The 9,019-nt window shown below is 40.8% G+C and overlaps 1 protein-coding gene across 4 annotated transcripts in view; it reads right to left on the reverse strand.

Moving 5' to 3' along the window:
- The window catches only part of STK38L (serine/threonine kinase 38 like), an 82,031-nt gene extending 74,245 nt beyond the window's left edge, over positions 1 to 7,786 (reverse strand). For 3 of the 4 annotated variants that reach the window (XM_069585507.1, XM_069585508.1, XM_069585509.1), the window contains exons 1-2: positions 7,453 to 7,636; positions 1,889 to 1,964 (exon numbers count right to left, since the gene is read on the reverse strand). The gene's annotated coding sequence lies outside the window, so the exon portion shown is untranslated. Of the gene's footprint in view, positions 1 to 1,888; positions 1,965 to 7,452 lie in introns of all 4 variants that reach the window. The other variant, XM_069585512.1, reaches the window with a different exon arrangement.
- Between the last annotated feature and the right edge of the window lie 1,233 nt (positions 7,787 to 9,019).

Here is a 9,019-nt window from a genome sequence, read left to right on the forward strand (position 1 = left end):
TTACTTGCTTATCACTTTCTGCTTGATTTACACTTATTTGTACTCATACATTAGGCCTCTTACTGGATTGAACCTTCCTAAATAGAAGGGCAATCCCTTTCACTTGTCTCTATTTTGCCATGGTACCTAATAAAAGTGTCCAGAATATAGTTGATAAATGTTGAACTGTGATGATTAAGCTCATGAAAATATTATGAGTCTGTGATTCCTTGAGGATTTGCCAATATTAAGAATATCAGTGGGTCAAATAATACACACAATTCAAGACTGAAATTTTTTTACTCTTGCCACCAAAATAGAAAGTCTATTCTGTTTGGCAAAGTAATAGTAGACATAAGGAGAACATCCTCAACCAGATTTGAAAGATGTGTCCAAATGCAATGGATCACTACTGTAAAAACACAACAAAAGGCAACTCCCCAGTCTCTAAAGTCAGCCCCTGCTTACACATACAGACTCATCATGAAGGGCAAACATGTTATGGCGTTTCCGTAATGGGGGCAAGTCAATGGATAAGTGTTCAGCTAAGTAAAAATGTCCACAGCTTGGCAAACCCTAAATTTAATAAAGCAAGATACAGGTACAAGATAGTATTTCAAAAATGGATCATTCAATAAACTCTCTGATCACTCAAATTCCATAGGTGAATACTTGCAGCTTGTCCATCCTTTAAAGCTTATAATCGGTTTCCTAAAACAAAGCTACTGGAAGACTCCTCACCAAGCCCTCCTTCTTTAATTTCACTTTTGAAACAATATCTATCCTCCCTCCACCCATTCCTTCATCATAATTAATCTAGTTAAATCCAACAGCTGTGTGCAGGATGAGGCAGATAGAAACTTAACTATCACTCACCTGAACTGTAAGAACTGAGGACTTAAAACAGTCTATGACTCAAAATGCAAAACTAAAATTCCAATTTCTCAATTTTGACCAAAAAAGTCCAAAACTGTAAGACCCTTTAGGAAAATGCTGTGCTACAATGATATACATCTGCTCCCAACTGGCGTGAAATCAGAACATTCGATCACATCATTTATTTCAGCATTAAAATTGCTGAGGCCCAAAACCATCTCATCAACTAACTTTGCAGAAGCCTTAGCAAACTACCTTTGGCAGCTTCTAATCTAAAGACACAAATTTAAGTTTGCTTTGAGGATTAACCAAGAAAATGTCTAAAAATGCTTTATAAGACTCTAAAGCACAATACAAACTAAGGTGTTACTAGTATTCTTCTTATAGTTAGCTCTTGCCAAGAGCAGGTCCCCCTTTATAGGAAATCTGAGCAGAGCTGAAGTTATTTCTGTACACTTTTCCCAAAGGAATTTATGTTCTATATCAAAAATGTAAATAACTCCTAAAAAAAGAAGGGAGGAGAGGAAAGGAAACAAAATTCAAGTGAGACTAGAAGGAGGGGGTAAATTAAACAGCACAGGAGAAGTTTTTTGTAATAAAATAAAGCAATATAAGAGAAAGCAACCCTGGATCTCAGAGGTCAGTTTCTAGCCCTGCCACTGAACTATCTACTCAGCTACTCCTGTGGCCCTGGTCCCTTCACCCTAGGCTCCAGTTTCCTTGTCTGTAACTAGAGATAACAGCTCAGACAGTTGCTGTGGGATTAAATGAGATAATATTTATATAAAGTACTCAGTACTATATCTGGTACATAGTAAGTATTAAGCAAATAAATGATTACTGTTGTTGGTAAAATTATTACTAGACCTGTACCCTGATTGGTGACATTCAGGAAGAAAAAGGAGCCAAGAACATGTCAGCAGGGAAGATGAAATACAGAGGGCTAAGTCTATATTCCACTGCTGGGCAACAACATTTGGGAAACATGGATTACCACAAAGCATTTTTCGTATTAAATACACAAATTACTTACTGTGCTTCCAGGACTGCTGAAGAATCTAGAGAAGTGTAGCCAAAATCTCCAAGTCATAAAAGCTGAAGAGCAATGACTGTATAGAAGAACAGGACAAAAAAAGTGCTTAGTGATGTGCAACTTTCAATTTTCCAAATATTCATAGATAGAATGAAAGTGAGGCTTCATAGCAAAGCTACCACAACTCTGCTGACCCAAAATAGATGGTATCAGCATCACGTAGAATCATTTCAGTTTCTGCCATCTTGTTTTTTATTCTGGAGAAGTGGCTGTATCTGTGATTGATTTTGAGATGGTGTGTGTGTGTGTGTGTGCGTGTGTGCGTATGCGCATGCGCATGCATGCACTCAGTAGCTCAGTCATGTCCAACTCTATGCAACCCCATGGACTGCAGCCCATCAGCCTTCTCTGTCTATAGGATTTTTCCAGGGAGGAATACTGAAGTGGGTTGCCATTTCCTCCTCCAGGGAATCTTCCTGACCCAGGGGTCGAACTCGCATCTCTTGCATCTCCTGCATTGGCAAGTAGACTCTTTACCAGTAGGGTCACCTGGGAAATCATTATTAATGCCATCATATTTGATAACTGCAAAAACAGTAAAAGTGTCCTAAAATTAGGAAGAAGAGGAATCGAATCCCCTCCTGAAGCAGATGAAGAGATAGCAAATAATTGTAAAAGGTGAAAAACAATGGACACTGCCTTTGCATATGAGCTCAGCATCTTAAACACTCTAACATGTGAAAAGTCTGCACCCATGGATGCTAAGACCCATGTCACCAATCAGAGATTTGATGTGAAAGTAAGTGAAAGTGTTAGCCACTCAGCTGCATCTGTTTGTGACCCCATGGACTGTAACCCACCAGACTCCTCTTCTGTCCATGGAATTCTCCAGGCAAGAATACTGGAATGGGTAGCCATTCCTTTCTCCAAGGGATCTTCCCAACTCAGGAATCAAACCCAGGTCTCCTGCATTGCAGGCAGATTCTTTACCACTGAGCAATATGGGAAGCCCTATGGAACCAATAAGAATCAGCAAAAGACCAGGAAAACAGGAAACGTTCCATATGGGTGGCCAGAGAATCAACGCCCACTTGGGTTGTCAACCTGTCTAGGGTTAATTCAGGGGAAGGCAAAGAGCTTGTTTAAGAATTTAAAAGCTGAACACAGTACAAATACTACTGTCATAAGCCACAGACAAATTGGCAAAGTTCGAGGCCTTTCTGAATTTACACAACATGAACATGAACGGTCAACTCACTATCTGACCTGTAACTGCTAAGGAGGTGAAGGTATGTCTGGTTTCCCTTTGAGTCTGCCCAACTCACACTCCTCCTTACTGAGAATAACCTTTCAAAATAAAACCTGTACTTAAAGGAATGTGTAATTTTTCTTTTTTAATACAAAGCAGAGGACTTAAAAGCATGTCCCTAAAATTATGGGCTGAAGATCCCCCAAATTTTGTCAATCAGGCGGTGATAAATGGAAATAATATGCCATCACTACTAATTCAGGCTGTGTGAAAAACATTTTTTTTTAATCTGTTTTGCAATTTGTGTCTTACTGTAATAATATAAATACACTGGGCTCTAAATCCTGGATTTTGTTCTGCCACTTTTTCCCATTAGGTTGTAAGCTTGTCAAGGTTTCCTACAATCTACCACACTCACAGAAGGAGAGGATACTTATATTCATTCATAAAAACTGTGCCACTAGAGCTCTACTTAATACTACAAGTACAGCTGATAAGGGCTCTGACAAAGGTCTGCATCTTGCTGGGAGGAAAGGACAGCTAAGTATCCATATGGTTAGTATGGTCTAACGATAATTTTTTTTCCCTTATCTTTAAATCCAATTTAAAGTTACTTCAATACCTAACCAACAAATGCAAACCACTCTTGAAACTTCATAAATAAAATCAGTTGGACCATTCATTCAACAAAGATGCATTTACCAAGTAGGCTGGTACTGGGCCCAGTGCAGTTCTAGAGTACCTTTTATTTCACAACCCCAAAGAGCTTTCAAAGTTGCCCTAACATAAAAGTATCAGTGACTGAACTTCTCTCATTTTATACATGTACAACAATATTCAAAACACTGATTCATGTTCAACACTATTCAAATTCACTGATTATAAATTTAACTGTTGTGAAAATAAAAAATAAAAAGGGCTGCTGAGACTGACGTTCAAAAATTAACTAAATTCCAACTTCCCAATTCAATCCAAAAAATACCCAGTGCCAAGTGGTTTTAAAAAATTACAAGCCAAAATATACAATGATTCAAACATTCCACAAGGCAAAGGAATTAACATAGTTACAACTTCTCTCTTGTAAACCCTTGCGGGTATTGCTACTAAGTAATGAATCAAACTTATCAAAACCCCACTCAAGGATTACACTTAATATGCACCAAGAGCAATTTCTAAAACTGGAGTCAGTATCTAACATGCCAAAAATAACGTATTTGCCTGGGTTTTCACCATTTTGGAGCTCTTTCTAGAAAACAGATTCCTAAATTTAGGTGTCAGAAGAACGCATTTTCCCAAACCAACATCATCAAAAGTGGGAGAAAAATCAAGGAGACTGGTTAAGCACAGGGATACAAGTCAGAATTCTTGGGTGGGAACCCCTGCTTTACCATTTTCTAGATACCTCAATTACTCTGTCTGCAAAATGGGAATAAAAACACCCACTCCACAGTTGCTGGAAGGATTAAACCGAGGTAGATTAGCATGGTAACAGCTTAGGAGCAAGCAGCATTATATAAAGTGTTTGCTTATGATGATTATCATATGACTAGATCATCTCAATCATCTACACAAATGCCTTTCCCTGATGAAAGCCTTCTTTAATTGGTCTAGTAAAATTTAACCCCTTCCTCCTTGGCTTCCCCACAAAATGGATTGTGTATTACAGTTATTTGGGAATATCTTCTTCCCATCAGGCTGAAGAAAAAGACCACAGTTCATCTGAGTGCACAGGGCAGCAAATACTACTCACTGTTGCCCTTCAGTTTCCTCTCTCTAAAGGTTCTGAATAATAATACTGTGTCAATCAATTATAAAACATTTACCTGGAGAAAGGAGCTTTATGTAATTAGCACACATCAGTACCAGACATACCTAGGTCAACACTCTCTTAAAGACTTAAACAAAAATTTGGGAGGTGGGGAAGAAGGATTCACTTAATATCTTTTAACTACTGACCAAGGTTATCTTTTTAAATTAATTCTTAAAATTTCTTATGCTTTAAAAGCTCTCTCATTATTTCATTCAAAAAGTCTATGGTGTTTTTAATATTAAAATACAGTAGCATAATTTCCACATATGTCAAGTCAACCTAATCATAACTTACCCATCTGCTAATTTTAACATAATCTTGGGGTTGCTAGATGACAATATGCTTGCCTGATTCACCCTCCATTGTTTATGTAAAATAAAATCATTTTCACATTACATTGAGATGCAAAACTTTCTGGCTTTGATTTGTGCCCTTTTCCATCCCTCAAAAAAGTGCACACACATGCAAAAGAGCCTCCAACTGATCCCAGATCAGTGGGAAAACACTATCTAAAGTGTTATCCAACTTTGCTAACATGATGCTGCAGCCCTAACTTTGAGAGGACAGAACTTTCCTGAGAACAAATGGCTGAACTGAGGCTGCTGCTTTATTATCCCTTTCTACAAACTACGATTCTTCCTTTGTTTTCATAGAGTGTTACCTTTAGAAATTAATTTTTTAAGCATAAAAACTGTTGAGGACACCTTATTTGCACAAATATTTCTAGTCTCCACTCTATGATTTATTTAAAATGAAACTCAAAAAGGCTAAAGAAGAATTGCACTCATTTAATGTGGTTTTTCTAAGTCTAATTTTTTTGTCATTCCCAGGGGCAGGGGCTTCCAAAGGATTACAAAGACAACACCCAATTTGTTTCTCACTCTAAACATATCCCAAGTAAACGGGGAATGTTATTAGCCATCTTAACAAGGAGAACACCATAAACGCTAAGCCAGATTAAACAAACAAAAAAAAATTTTTTTTTTATCCATTGTACTTCCTCTGAGATCAGAATCTTTTACAGAAAGGTACTTTGACGATTCTATGCAATGAACAAATGTCATCATAATTTAACATCCTATTTTGAACGAATTTCTCTCCCCTCACATAGTCACAAGAATGGTCAGTTCACATACAATACCTCTCAGCTACTGGATAGACAGTATAATAAACTTAATTGTTTTATATATCCTGAGGCATACAAAGAAAAACCAAACACAAAGAGGCTTCCAGTACCTTACATACATTTATGACCTAGACAAAGAACTTTCAAAAACCTGCCTTCAGTAAGCAAAACTGGGCTTAAACAACAATAAACCCTGCCTTAAAGTAAGGAGACCTGGCAAGTATTAAGGCCTAACCCCGTCCCCCACTCACAGCCCCTGAAAGACCAAGTCTCACTCCCAGCTTACAGCTAGGAGGCATAACTGAAACACTTAAAGCTGTTTCCTCAGATTTTAGTAGTATTAAAGCTAATACTCAGGTCACCTTTTCCAAGCAATTGGCTTCTATCAAAACTTATCGCAAGTTGCGTGAAATAGACAGGAGCGTTGGCTCTGCATTTTATCAAGTGAGGAACACCAGCATCATACTTTCTGGACCAGCCACTACTCCCTGCACCACCAGCTCTCCCCGTCCCCCTCCCCATTTCTTTTTAAGTCTTTCCTCCAAATCCACAATTCGAAAAGCGGTCTCATAAAACAAAAGTAGTATCAGTAAGCGGGAGGCCACCGATTTTGAAAATAAAGTTAGTTCTTTTGCTCTCTACCTGGCAACTTTTAAGGGTGAAATGTTTCCTTCCTCCATCGGACACAACCTTCCCTATTTTTACCCATACCAAACAACCACTCGTTCGTCCCCTCGTAGTAAAGGTGAAAAAAAGGGAGTGGGAGAAAATGATGGTGAAAAGAAGGGTCTAGGATTCCACCGGTAGGGTCCGATTTTGAGAGACCGGCTTTAAACACTCCTTGGCTTCTGAGAGCAGCACGGCTTTTACTGTGTCTATTTGAGAAATGTTTAGGAATCTGACGCATCAGTTTTTAGGAATGGTACACAAACAGCCCCCACAATCTAAGAGCCATGCCCAGAATCCTTCCCCTCGCTGGCATCGGCTGGAGGGCACGGGACAGGAGAGCAGGGGATACAGGGGAAGGTCCTCACGACATTTGTTATTGTTTATGAAGCCCAAGCAGGGACAGAGAGCCCGGGGCTCCGGGACCGCGGAGGGGAGAGGCCAAAGGAGCCTGGAAGGACAAAGACTCCTCCCCGGGCCACAGGCCACCTCTCCGGACACCCGGGGCCACTATCACCCCAAGGAACAAGAGGGCCAAGGCCGTCACCGGAGCTTCACCGGAGATATTTCCAGCCTCGAAATCAGCCCGGCTTTCCCTGGACACCCTAAGACACATAAGATCTTCTCCTGATCCGGCTCTCAGAGTTGGGGCCGGAGAGGCAAGCCGTACCCCTAGCCTCCTCCGCGAAGAAGCGCCGCATCAGCGCACTCACCTGCCTCCGGTCGCGCCTGCGGCCGGCTCAGCCTCCTCACGGACCGCAGCCGGCCCGGCGACCGTCTGCTCCCTCTGCCCGCTCCGCCCTCGCCCCGCCCCCGGGAGGTGGGACCCGCCGCCGCGGCGCCGGAATCTCGGGGCGGCCTCCCTGAACTCTCGCGAGCCCTTCCTCCTCCGCTTCTAGGAGGCTCGGCCGGTCCCCGACGTCATACGCACCACAGCCGGAAGTAGCCTTCTGTCGTCAACGCAGGCACCCCGCCAGACACACGCCCCACCCACCTGCGCCCGGTAAATTCCTGACTGGCCCTGAAAGAGTTGTTCCAAGAGTGACCGCCTTCCTTCCTCATCAGCCTCACCTCATCTCCCTCTTCTCTGCTGAAAGCTAGTTCAGGCCACTCTTGAGGGACCCAGGGTGTTGCCACATTGGTCACGTGTCCTACAGGTCGCCAGAGTTTTTCTTGATGCTTCACAATGCAAAGTGAGTGTTAAAGATAATAGGGAGCTTAGAGATCATTTCCATTATTTTTCTGGAACCTTTTGCAGAGTAGGAAAATGTGGTCAACAAAAATGGATTGGCTGGTCGTGTTGCCTAACTAGTTAGTAACTCAGTGTTCCTTGACTCTTTTCCTTTTCCATCATGACTCGATTGTAGAGACTTGAGAGGAATTCACATTTGGAAAAGCTACAAAAAACCAACCAAACAAACAAACCAGAACTGCAGCATTCATGAAAAATTTGCTTGCATCATCTTGGAAAATCTAAAATAACTGATGGTACTGGGCTGCTGCTTGTTTATGATCAGAGAACTATGAGGAAAATCACCTGTACTATGACTCAGAAAGGATGGCTTTGGGAAGGTGATGCATTTGAGTTTTTATTTAGCAAATCAAATAAGAAAATTGTCCCCAGTTATCGTTAACAAATTACCTTCTATCTGAATATTGGAGATTTTATAAAATAAGATTTACTTTAGACTGTTAAGACAATATACAAAGCTAGCGCTGTGCTTGCAGAAAATGTAATTCAGAGATGACAACCATTATCTTTAGTTTTGCCCAGAGCAGGTGACACATAGGAAAGACTTAGGAAAGAATCTTAACATCACTTCTCTCTCTTTTTTACACTCTCTTCTCTCTCATACATAGCTTGATTGTTGGAAAAAGCACTATGTGATCTGGTAATTAGTGTGTTCTTGGAGAAATCAGTTCCTTCTATATCATGGTGATTTTGAGGCTCAAATGACAGTTGCCATATGCAAGCATTAGAAGTTTAATTGTGATCAAACATGCTTGACAGAGGGCTGTACACCTCTCTCCCTCCACCACACACATATTAATTCAGGTGAGTAGGACTGAGAACATATTCAAAAGCAGAGACATTACTTTGCCGACTAAGGTCCATCTAGTCAAGGCTATGGTTTTTCCTGTGGTCATGTATGGATGTGAAAGTTGGACTGTGAAGAAGGCTGAGTGCTGAAGAATTAATGCTTTTGAACTGTGGTGTTGGAGAAAACTCTTGAGAGTCCCTTGGACTGCAAGGAGATCCAACCAGTCCATTCTGAAGGA

This window comes from Ovis canadensis, chromosome 3 (assembly GCF_042477335.2).
Source record: "Ovis canadensis isolate MfBH-ARS-UI-01 breed Bighorn chromosome 3, ARS-UI_OviCan_v2, whole genome shotgun sequence".
NCBI lineage: Eukaryota > Metazoa > Chordata > Mammalia > Artiodactyla > Bovidae > Ovis > Ovis canadensis.